This window comes from Pseudorca crassidens, chromosome 16 (assembly GCF_039906515.1).
Source record: "Pseudorca crassidens isolate mPseCra1 chromosome 16, mPseCra1.hap1, whole genome shotgun sequence".
Classification (NCBI taxonomy): Eukaryota; Metazoa; Chordata; class Mammalia; order Artiodactyla; family Delphinidae; genus Pseudorca; species Pseudorca crassidens.
Genome location: NC_090311.1, coordinates 30,367,538 through 30,379,486, shown reverse-complemented (window position 1 = coordinate 30,379,486; position 11,949 = coordinate 30,367,538).

Below are 11,949 nucleotides of genomic sequence, written 5' to 3'. Positions count from 1 at the left end.
AATCAGCTATACATATACGTATATCCCCCATATCTCCTCCCTCTTGCGTCTCCCTCCCACCCTTCTTATCCCAGCCAGGAGTGAGTCTTATAAAACTGGAATTCCTTTGCAGGTTAAAAAACAAACGTACATTTATATTATTTTTAAAAAATCTAATTTCAAAACTTAAGCGTAGAAACAAATTTATTTGAAAGAGTTAATCCTACTGTATAGCACAGGGAACTATATCCAATCTCCTGGGAACAACCATAATGGAAAAGAATATTTTTTTAAAAATGGGGACTTCTTTGGTGGCACAGTGGTTAAGAATCCACCTGCCAATTCAGGGGACACGGGTTCGAGCCCTGGTCCGGGAAGATCCCACATGCCGCAGAGCAACTAAGCCCATGTGCCACAACTAGTGAGCCTGTGCTCTAGAGCCTATGAGCCACAACTACTGAGCCCGTGTGCCACAGCTACTGAAGCCTGCGTGCCTAGAGCCCGTGCTCCGCAACAAGAGAAGCCACCGCGATGAGAAGCCCGCGCACCGCCAACAAAGAGTAGCCCCCACTCGCTGCCAACTAGAGAAAGCCCACGTGCAGCAACGAAGACCCAATGCAGCCTAATTAATTAATTTTTTAAAAAATATGTATGTGTATAACTGAATCACTTTGAAAGATTGGCACAACATTGTAAATCAACTATACTTCAATTAAAAAAAAAAAAAAAGAGTTAAGACCTGGCCAGACCTGAGGAGTGAAAACTAGTTTGGGCTGGAAAGAGAAAAAAGCAGGCAGTGATGGTCTAAACCCGCTTAGCTATTTTCATTTATTACTGTGGATATCCACTTGCTAAACCACCCTTGCCTCATGACAGCACTCAATCCCACCTACTTAATATCCTCTTCTCCTAATTCCACTTCAGAACCAGAAAGCAATCCAGATTCCCACTCCCCTGAGACACTCCCCAGAATCCTTTAGCCAGAGCCCAAACTTTACAAAAGAGCTTCCCTTCCCTCTCTTGCAGAGCAGCACTCCAAGATTCCTCCAGAATTCCCTCCCTCAATTCAAGTCAGTAAATATGATTTTGTCAGACTAAGGCTTGATCCTGGGGCTTTTGGCTGATTAGGCTTTAAACATTCATTTTACAAACACTTTTCTTCAGCTTTCACTGAGTAAGACACTTCAATGAGTCCATCTTGTAAATGAACCAGAAGCTGACAAAGATTTTGCATTCTGCTTCCTTCACTTGATACAGTGTGAATTTTCCCCCTTGTTACAAAATGATGAAATGACGGTTTGCATCACCCCCAAATTCAAATGTTAAAATCTTAACCCCCATAGATGATGGTATTAGGAGATGGAGTTTTGAGAGGTGTTTAAGTCGTGAGGGTGGACCCTCATGAAAGGAATTGGTGCCTTATGAAAGAGACGCCTAGCCCTTTCCACCATGTGAAGACAAAGCAAGAAGGCACTAGCTATGATCCAGGGGCCTCACCAGCCACACTGGCTCCCCTGAAGCTCGAAACCAGCCATAACTAATCTACAGTATTAGAAATCAGGATAGCACTTTTCATGGTGGTAACAGCTGAGAGTGGGCAGAGTGGTAATATTCTAATTTTTTATCAGAAGGGAGTTTACATGGATGTATTCACTGCGTGATAGCTCATTGAGCTGTACACTTATAATTTGTGCACTTTTCTGTGTATATATTAGTCTTCACTGGTTTACTACAAATAAAAAGTCGTCCTTGCACACAGAGCAGAGGGAGCATCCAGACTGTTAACATGAGAAAGCGTCACTGCAGCAAAGGCAGCGAAGGCATTTGAGCATTGACTCAGCTGCACGGGTCACCACCACCTCCTCCCATCGGGCCCCATTCCGGGACACAGGCTGAGAGCTGGATTGTAAGTCTGAGAAAAAGGAACTGGTGGCCTGAGGAGGAAGAGGAAGACAAGTCTGGAAACTATTGAAGCAAGCCGGTGCTCGCAACCAGAGGCCTAGTTGTGGAGACAGTTACTTGAGAAAAGACAGAGGTTAAGTGTTGGGTTCGAGTCTGGACTTACGTTCCACATGACACGGAGCAAGGATTTAACCTCTCTGAGTCTGCATTTCATATTCCGTAAAGTGGTAATAATACTACTGAACCCACTGGGCTACTCTCTCTGTGGTTTCAATGCGAAAGGTATGTTTGTCAAAATGCGTACAGCTCCGTAAATGTTGTTAGTGGTACCTTGTAAAGGGTGCCATGGTGCACTTTTGCCACCAGAGGGAGCTCTGCAAACAAGCAGTTAAAGCCAAAACCCTACCAGAGACAGCTGCAAGCAGCAATAATGGCTGAGCCGCTGGGGTTTTGCAAATCAGATGCGGAGATGAAAAGGCTCAGGGTAGTGGCAGCCTTCCTATCCTTTTCCTAGACAGCAGACACTGCGGGCCTGCAAACCGAGTCTGCGTCATGACTGGATACAGCCCCTGGATGAACCATCAATCTAGAATGAGCACTGGAGGTCCACAGCCTCCCTGCCGGCCCTCCACCCTGAGGCATCTGCTCAGGGCCTCCTCAAGAAGACATGTGGTGCCAGGAGAGGGGACAAGAGGCATCCAGATGGCCTGAGCACACTCTTTCCCACCCTGCACCCCAGGGTTCACCTTTTTGGTGAAGTACTACCTACCTCAACCCTGAATTCCAGCAGTGTCTTCCACCCAGAGGCATTAGCCATCTCCATGACTAGCCACATATATATGGCTAATAAGGACCACTCACGTTTGTAGGATGGGTCCTGTAGTCAGACCCTCAGGGTTAGAATTCAAGTACTACCACTTGCTGTCTGACCTTGAGCAAGTCACCTTACTCTCTGAGCCTCAGTTTTCCTCATCTGTAAAATGGAGATAAGAATGCCTACCCTGCCCATAGGGTTTATGAGAACTAAATAAGGTAACACATGTAAAAGTGCTTAACACTGCCTTGCACATAATGAGAAGGCAATAAATGTGAGCTCATTATTATAATGCAAAACACTCTTCTTGAGTAACAAAACAGCTTCTCAGCTACTATCTAAGTGAGGAGGACAGAGCAGTGTCCTCACTTCACAGATGGGGAAACATGGTTCCAGAGAGTTGAGTGACACCCCTAAGGTCACACAGGCGATCAATGGGCAAAAGCTGGGAGATCCAACTCTTAGCCAAGGAGCACCCCCTGTAGCCACTGCTCTTAAAAGCCTCTTTGAGGCTCATGTGGAAGGAACAGGGCTTCTGCGTCCAAAGCACTGAGCCCAGGGTCAGCAGGAAGGCCTTTTTTAGGTCATTGGGGCTGTAATCTGTTATGACACTAGGCAGGAGGAAACGGAAGTTGATGCTCAGCCTCTTGCCCTAAACAAAGAGGAAGCGATGGTTTGGATGTTTGACTTCGGGCTCAAGCTCTGGTCGGGGGAGAAGGGTTTTGTCACCCTGGGCAGCCCATCATGACCCAGGCAGTGGAGTTGCAACTGCTCCAGAGCATTTTCCTAACTGCTGGAACTGTGTCAACAATCCGGCTTTGGGCTTAGGCAAGCTTGCATTTGGAACCGCATCCTAGGTGTGCCTGGGGGCAGGCAGCTGACCTTTCTAAGCCACAGTTTCCTCATCTGAAAATGGGGCTGCTGTTTGGAGGCTGAAATGAGATCACACGTGCCAAATGCTTAGCACCGTGCCTGGCACAGGGGCATGAGTGAATGGCCAGGTGTACTAAAGAGAAAGTGTGTTTCCCTTCTGGTGTAGAGAGGACCAGTGTCTGCGCATGGCAGATGCGCTCTTGCTCAAAGGGAGAACTGTCTCCAAGGTGGAGTCCACCCTTTCTTCCCACCTGACAGCAGATGTCCATGGCTGGCAGAAGGGAGTCTGGGTAAGGAGAGACAGTGTGATCACCACTACCTGGCATCCTGATTCCCATAAAGTCAATCTTGGACTTCCCTGGTGGTGCAGTGGTTAAGAACCCTCCTGCCAATGCAGGGGACACGGGTTCAATCCCTGGTCTGGGAAGATCCCACACGCCGTGAAGCAACTCAGCCTGTGCGCCACAACTACTGAGCCTGAGCTCTAGAACCTGCGAGCCACAACTACTGAGCCCACGTGCCACAACTGCTGAAGCCCACACGCCTAGAGCCCGTGCTCCGCAACGAGAAGCCACTGCAATGAGAAGCCCGCGTACTGCAATGAAGAGTAGCCCCCGCTCGCCACAACTAGAGAAAGCCCGTTCGCAGCAACGAAGAACCAACACAGCCAAAAATAAAAAAAATAAAAAAGATTTTCATTTTGCTTCTCTGCCTCCCGCTGACTGTGAACCCCCTGAGGACAGGGACCATTCTGGTTCACTCTTTTTTTTTTTTTTTTTGCGCGGGCTTCTCATTGCAGTGGCTTCTCTTGTTGCAGAGCATGGGCTCTAGGTGCGCGGGCTTCAGTAGTTGTGGCTCACGAGCTCTAGAGCACAGGCTCAGTAGTTGTGGCGCATGGGCTTAGCTGCTCTGCGGCATGTGGGATCTTCCTGGACCAGAGCTCGAACCGGTGTCCCCTGCACTGTCAGGCAGATTCTTAACCACTGCACCACCAGGGAAGTCCCTCTGGTCCACTCTTGTGTCACAGAGCCCACCACAGTGTCTGGCACATAGTAGGCGTGCAATACATTTATTTGCCAAATGAATACATGACATTAGCTGAGCTCAGCTAGAGGCACAAGAGAGGTTTGGGTAAAGCTTTGGGGGGTCTAAGAAGATGTCCCCTCATAAGGAGGCTGTCAGAGGGCTATCTTTCTTTTTTTTTAATAAGCTGACATTTAGATATGTAACCAATTTTCTTTCTTTTTTAAAAATATTTTATTTATTTATTTATTTATTTGCTTACTTATTTTGGCTGCACCGGGTCTTAATTGCAGCATGCGGGATCTTTAGTTGCAGCATTCGGACTCCTTAGCTGTGGCATACAAACTCTTAGTTGCGGCATGCATGTGGGATCTAGTTCCCCGACCAGGGATTGAACCTAGGCCACCTGCATTGGGAGCGTGGAGTCTTACCCTCTAGGCCACCAGGTAAGTCACCATCAGAGGGCTATCTTTGATGAGAAGGTGAGTTTTTTGTTTTTGTTTTTGTTTTTGCGGTACGCGGGCCTCTCACTGTTGTGGCCTCTTCCGTCGCAGAGCACAGGCTCCAGACGCACAGGCCCAGCGGCCATGGCTCATGGGCCCAGCCGCTCCGCGGCATGTGGGATCCTCCCGGACCGGGGCACGAACACGTGTCCCCTGCATCGGCAGGTGGACTCTCAACCACTGCGCCACCAGGGAAGCCCCAGAAGGTGAGTTTTTTGTTTTTCGGGTTTTTTTTTTTGCGGTACGCAGACCTCTCACTGCTGTGGCCTCTCCCGTTGCGGAGCACAGGCTCCGGACGCACAGGCCCAGCGGCCATGGCTCACGGGCCCAGCCTCTCCGCGGCATGTGGGATCGTCCTGGACCGGGGCACGAACCCGTGTCCCCTGCATCGGCAGACGGACTCTCGACCACTGCGCCACCAGGGAAGCCCGAAGGTGAGTTTTTGAAAGTAAAACTGGCAAGGTAGATTGGGAACAGATCCTGTCTGGCCTTGAGGGCCAGGCTAAGGGGTCTGAATTATTTTTTTTTAATTATTTTTAAACTTTATTTTATAAATTTATTTATTTATGGCTGCGTTGGATCTTCGTTGCTGTGCACAGGCTTTCTCTAGTTGTGAATAGGGGCTACTCTTTGCTGCAGTGCGTGGGCTTCTCATTGCGGTAGCTTCTCTTGCCGTGGAGCACAGGCTCTAGGCACGTGGGCTTCAGTAGTTGTGGCACACAGGCTCAGTAGTTGTGGCACACGGTCTTAGCTGCTCCATGGCATGTGGGATCTTCCCAGACCAGGGCTCGAATCCATGTCCCCTGCATTGGCAGGCAGATTCTTAACCACCACGCCACCAGGGAAATCCCAGGGGTCTGAATTTTAATAGGAAGTTTCGGAAGCATCTTACACTCATGATCCTGCTGAGTCCTCACAACCAGGCTGTGCAGGAGGTGTTATTATTGTCAACCAAACAACAATAACAACAATAAACACACACACACATACACACACACACATACAAGGCTGCAAATAAGAGGAGAGTTTATTTTGTTCTTAAGAATTGCAATTCTAGAGACACAAATTTGGGTGAAACCTAGAGTGTTCCAGGGAAGGGAGTCAGGGGCTTTTAAAGGCAAAAGCCACAGGCTGCACTCTGGCACAAGAAAGGAGATGTTTGTCCTTAAGGGATAGGCTGTCACAAGTGCTTTAGGGTAAGGGTCTGATAAATACCTTGAGTTTCTGGAACATTGGGCAGATGTCCTGGATGCCTGCATTAAGGTAATAAGTGCTCAGAAGGTCAGATTTCTATCCAGGCCTAGACATGCATAAGTCACACTTCCTCAAAGGCCTCCCAGCTCCATTTCAGAGTGCTGTCTTAGCAACACTGACTCCATTTTGATTTTCCTTTCACATCGTTATCCACATTTTACAGATGGAGAAACCAAAGCTGTGGAAAGTCAAGTAACTTGCTTAAGTTCCCAACAGCATTAAATGGTAGAGTTGGAATTGCAACTTACTTTTCTCTCAAGTCCTTTTCCTCATGACCAGCTGGTTACAAAGAGATGAAAGTAGCCTAGTTCTCACATCCAGCACTCGCAGGCTGGTTGGGGTGGCAGCGAAAACACCTGGTGGTGACGATCGGTGCCATCATCCAGGTACACCCAGGAGGACGGGAGCCCCGAGCCCGGCTGGGTGTGGGCAGGCCTCAGAGGAGAGTCAGGGACAGCTTTCAGGTAAAAGGTGACAGTCTTGGTCTATTCGGGCTGCTATAACAGAACACCATAAACTTGGTGTCTTATAAACAGCAGAAATTTGTTTTTCACAGTTCTGGAGGCTGGGAAGCCCAAGATCAAGGTACAGGCAGATGCAGTGTCAGGTGAGGGCCACTTCCTGATCCATAGACTGCTGTCTTCTTGCTGTGTCCTCACATGGCAAAAAGGGCAAGGGAACACTGTGGGCTTTCTTTTATAAGGTTCTAATCCCATGAGCCCTCATGACCTAATCACCTCCTATAGCCTCCACCTCCTACTGCCATTACATTGAGGGTTAGGATTTCAACAGATGAATTTAGGGAGGACATAAACATTCAGTCCATTGCAGTGACATTGGAGCTGCACAGTGACTTGAAGTTGACCTGAAAGGAAAGTTAGAGGTATGGGTCAGGCCAAGGGAAGAGCAGCTGCAAAGGCACAGAGGCTAGGGGTACCATAACATGTTTGCTCTAGAGGTGGGCGCCAGTTAGAGACTACTGCACCAGTACAGGCAAGAAAGAATGAGGTCTGACACCAAAGCAGTGGCAGTGGGAGCAAAGAGGAGAGGACAGATTGAAAAGTATATTTAGGAGGTGGAATGGGCAGCACTCACTGACTGACCAGTTATGAGGGATGAGTAGGGTTGCAGTGTGCAGTTGTGCAGACTGTGGACTGCTCAGTTTCCCAGCTGAGGGATCTGAAATCCCATCTTCATTGGAGCCTGTCTAGAAGAAGGGTTGGTCTTTTTCTAATTAACCAAGACATCATAGAGACTAGCAATAGCCCTCGAAAGGAGGAAAAATTACTCCCAGAGAGGTGACATTCCAGAATATTAGTGGAGGGTGTCTATGGAAGACACCACCTCTCAATAGCTGAGACAAAAAGCTGAATCTCTGACTTACTTCAGGAAGACAGAGCACTGTCTGTGGGGCAATCTCCTTGAGTGGAGCAGGGAAGTGACCCTCTATGCGGTGCTGGGAGGTGTGAAGGTCAGTGATGGGCATGCTTAGAGAAGGGGGAGTTTAGGGATTGGTTGGTGAACTGAAGTGTGGCTGTTGCTGATTGGCTGGCTTACAGAAGAGTGGTCACTGAGGCAAACTGTCATTGTTCAATTAAAGGGAGATGAGTTATCATTGCCTAAATGGTTTAACACCCTTTGGGGTGGTTACTTGTTGCCACGGCAACAGGACAGTCTTTGGGGTATGAGAACTTTTTTTTCCTCAAGTGACAGCTGGCTTAAACCTTTCACCCCTCCCCCACAGGGGCGTTTTACTTTAACGATGGACCATGTTTCTCAAGGGGTTAAATCTCCAGAGGGATTTAGGGGCTGTTTGGGGTGAGACACCTGCCTGGTCCAGGCAGTGGCAATAAGGTCCAGTTTCTGTCATCTCCCTCCAAATCCTGGGCCTGGGGTGATCCCAATAAGGGACAAGGGAAATTAGTTGTATAGCAGGGGAAGGTCCCGGCCTGGGGGAACGTCACGTGTCAAATCAAAAATAAGACCTAGGAGTGAATGAAATTTTATCTGGGCACCTTACTGAGGACTATAGCCAGGGAGACAGCCTCTCAGATAGCTCTGAGGAACTGCTCTGGGAAGGGAAGGGTGGAGCCAGGATACATAATCGTGTTTGCTGAAAAGACAAAACAAAAAAACAACCCCCACCCCCAAAAAGACCCATGTAGTCAAACATCAAAAGTTTACTGCTAATCACAAAAAACAGACATCTCAAATTAATGAGATATCTGTTTTACACTTAGAATTTAATCCAAAGAAACATAGTAGTCTATGTTTGGGAAACTGGGAAAACAGTTTGATGTGAAGGAGAATAGACGGGTTGGCTTATTGCCCTGTTTTGAGCATTTTTATCATCATAGTTCTCACACACAGGGCCTAGAGGCAGAGGACCTCGTGCACCCCTGGTGGTTTCTTTTCAGAGACTGAGAGTTCCATAATCCCGGGAGAAGGGTTTTTACTATGGCTGGGCTGGACACTCAAGTCTGAAGCTGGGTTTTGAGGTTGGAGAAGAAAGGGTTTTGTCAGGGGAGCTGTAGGAAGTCAGTTCCAGCCAGTTCCAGCTCTATCTTCAGATGGCAACTGTAGAAGGCTGTGAAGCATGTGTTTTACCCTTCCTTGAAGCCCTACTTCCTCTCTTAGAAGCTCAGAGTCTTGAGACATGAGCCACAATCATCTGGGCTCACTTTCCAAGGCAGGAGTCCTCTCCTACTGAGACACCAGCTGAGCTGGGGAGATCTGAGCATCACGCGATGAGTTTGCAAGATGTTGAACAAATAAAGACGTGGTGTCCTGATGGGGAGTCCTGTGGGCTGAACGGCAGCCGCCCGCCCCACCTTCCACCCAGCAGAAAACGCGCTTCACCCCACTGGGATTCTAAATCGGGTCCTTCACTGAATGTTTGGTACTTGATAAGGGCGTTACCCTTCTGCAGAAAAAAATAAATGGGAAGGGAAGCTTGAGAGAGGCCTTTAGTATTTTAAGGGACGAGCGGGGGCAATAGGGCTGTGATCACTGATTATCCGAGTTTTCGTAGCAGCTGAACCAACAAGCTTGGTGGTTGGAAGCTGTTCGAGTCCTGGGAACTTCCTTGAGGCCTGAGGAATTAGAGCACTGAGCTAGAAGGGAGGCTGTCTGCCCTAAGAGTTCAGGGATTAGAGGTCGGCTGGGGGCCCCAGGAAGAGATGAGAGCTGTCACTGATGAATGTCCCTGACCAGGAGATGAGAGTAAAGAAGGCTCTGGAGCACAGGCCCCCACCCGCATGCGCCAGGCAGGAAGGAGGGCTTATTTGGCCATAGTTGCTCCCTGCCGGGCAGGGAGGGAAGGAGATGAACTGTTTGGGAGCTGTGCAGTGGGTCCCTCAGGCTGCTCCCCAAGCTGCCCCCAAGCTGTGATCAGAGCCTTCACACTGCTCGGTTCTCAGGTTATGTGAATGCGCGCCTGTATCCACCCACTTCTTTAGAAGGGCCCAGGGATCAGCCCTGACAAATGTCTGTGTGTCTTGTGTTCAGGAGAGATAACAATTAAGATTTAAAAAAAAAAAAGTAGTAGAGGGCAACATACACTGGTTTATCCTTACCCTTTACTGTCATTTGAGAAACCTTGGTTTGATAGGCTCTAAGCTTCTTCCCAGATTTGTGATGCTGTGGTAGATGCTGAATGAATCCCAATCTCTGCCCAGGAATTCTGGCTTCCAGCTGCAAAGCCTTCACAGTCCTCACGTGGCTCCCCCCAGCCCCCTTCTTTTCCAGACTTCTCCAGGCTCCTGCCTTTCCCTGACACAGCAAGCCCCAACTTTGGGGCCCTTCTCCGTGGATCGCCTCTGACTTCTCACTTATGAACCCAGTCCCCTGCTCATCTCCTGTGCTTTTGAAAGGCTCACCTCACTTTCCTCATCTGTTACATGTGGACTGGAGGTGGCTGGAGGTGGGGACTTGCAGTGGAGAATTATCAAGGTCTCTCTTAGCTCTGACACTCAAGGACACTCAGGGAGTTGGCCATGGGCAAAGGCATCATGCTTAGTGCTTGTGTATGGGTGTATAAAATAGAGATGCAGTACCCACCCTCAAGGAGTTTCTAGTTGAGTGGATCTGACACATACATAAAAAAATCTCTGATGCTCCAAGGTAGATATGCTGTGAGTTATCAGAGCTCCTCAGAATTCCAAGGAGATGAGAGATCCCTTCTGGAGGCAGAGGGGGTTGGTGAAAGCAATAAAGTAGGACTTCCCGGGCTCTTTCCCAAGGCTGGTGGCACAGAAGCCCTTGGCCTCCTGCCCAAAGTATCCTAGTTATCTGCTCAGTTCCAATCCCAGTGGGCAAGGGATCCCTTACCAGGCATCCTCCTGGAGAGAAAATCTGTCCATAGACCCTCAGATTCATATGCTCTAAATCGGTACCTCATTAAATCTTTTTTGTCTTCTTGATCACATTGCTAATAGTATTTATTATTAATATGTTAATAATACATTATTATTATTTATGGCTATTTGCTGGTGTGAAAAACCCTGGGAGGGCCTGGACATCAGTACTGGGATGACCAAGCAGAAGGAATGACCAGAGGGAGAACTTCCAAAGAGGGATTCTTCCAAGGTCCCCCATGTGGGCCATGCCTGGAGCTTGAACAAGGAAGCCTTCCAGGACAGCTTGCTTTGCAGCCCTGGGAGACTGTAAGCTCCAAGTGCAGCTTTTAGTGCTGGACTGCATCCCAGTCACCTTCCTGGTCACTGAATTCCATCTTCTCCCAGCTGCAGAGGAGGAAGGTGTGGCTAGAGTGCACGCTAGGCCACTGCACTGCCTGGGTTTGAGTCTTGGTTTTTTCTTCACTTCTGCTCCGAGCTGTGACTTTGGACAAATTATTTCCCCGGGCCTCAGTTTCTTCATCTGTGGAATGGAGCTATAATAGTACCTATATTATATGAATTGCTGGAAGGTTGAGATAATACATTAAAACACTTGACACACTAAACTTTCACAAACAGTAGATGACATATCTAAAAGGGAGTCTTATGTATTTTGGTTCATGTCATTCCCAAAGTGCCTTTTCTCTGCCTCTCAAACCCTTCCCACTCTTCAAAGTCAATAAATGTCTAAAATGCAACAAATATGTGGAGGCCGCAGAGAGTAGTAGGTCAGATAAGCGTGGACTTGGGAGCCAGCCATACTAGGCGTGAATCTTGGTTCCTATAACCTTAGACAAGTTACTTCATCCCTCAGTTTCTTCATCAGTAAATAGGGACACAATAGTACTAGCCTCATAAGATCATCATGAGGATATGAGGATTAAATGAGTTAATGTTTGTAAAGCACTCATAACACTGCCTGGCATGTAGTAGGTGCTTTACGAGTGCATGCTAAAAATTTTTCTATAATCTGTCAAAGTATAGCACACAGCACAATTTCATTGTTAGCTGTTTCCATGTGGGTCTTATTTGCACTCCACCTGCTATGAAGGGTAGAAAACACATTCAACCCATCTTTGACCCTAGCCCACTGCCTGATTCATGTTTGGTGCTCAATAAAGTGGCTAGATTGAAATAAACCAGGAAAAGGGGCATGGGCACCAGAGAGCTGGCCAGATAAAGCAGATACTGAAACTGTGATTGG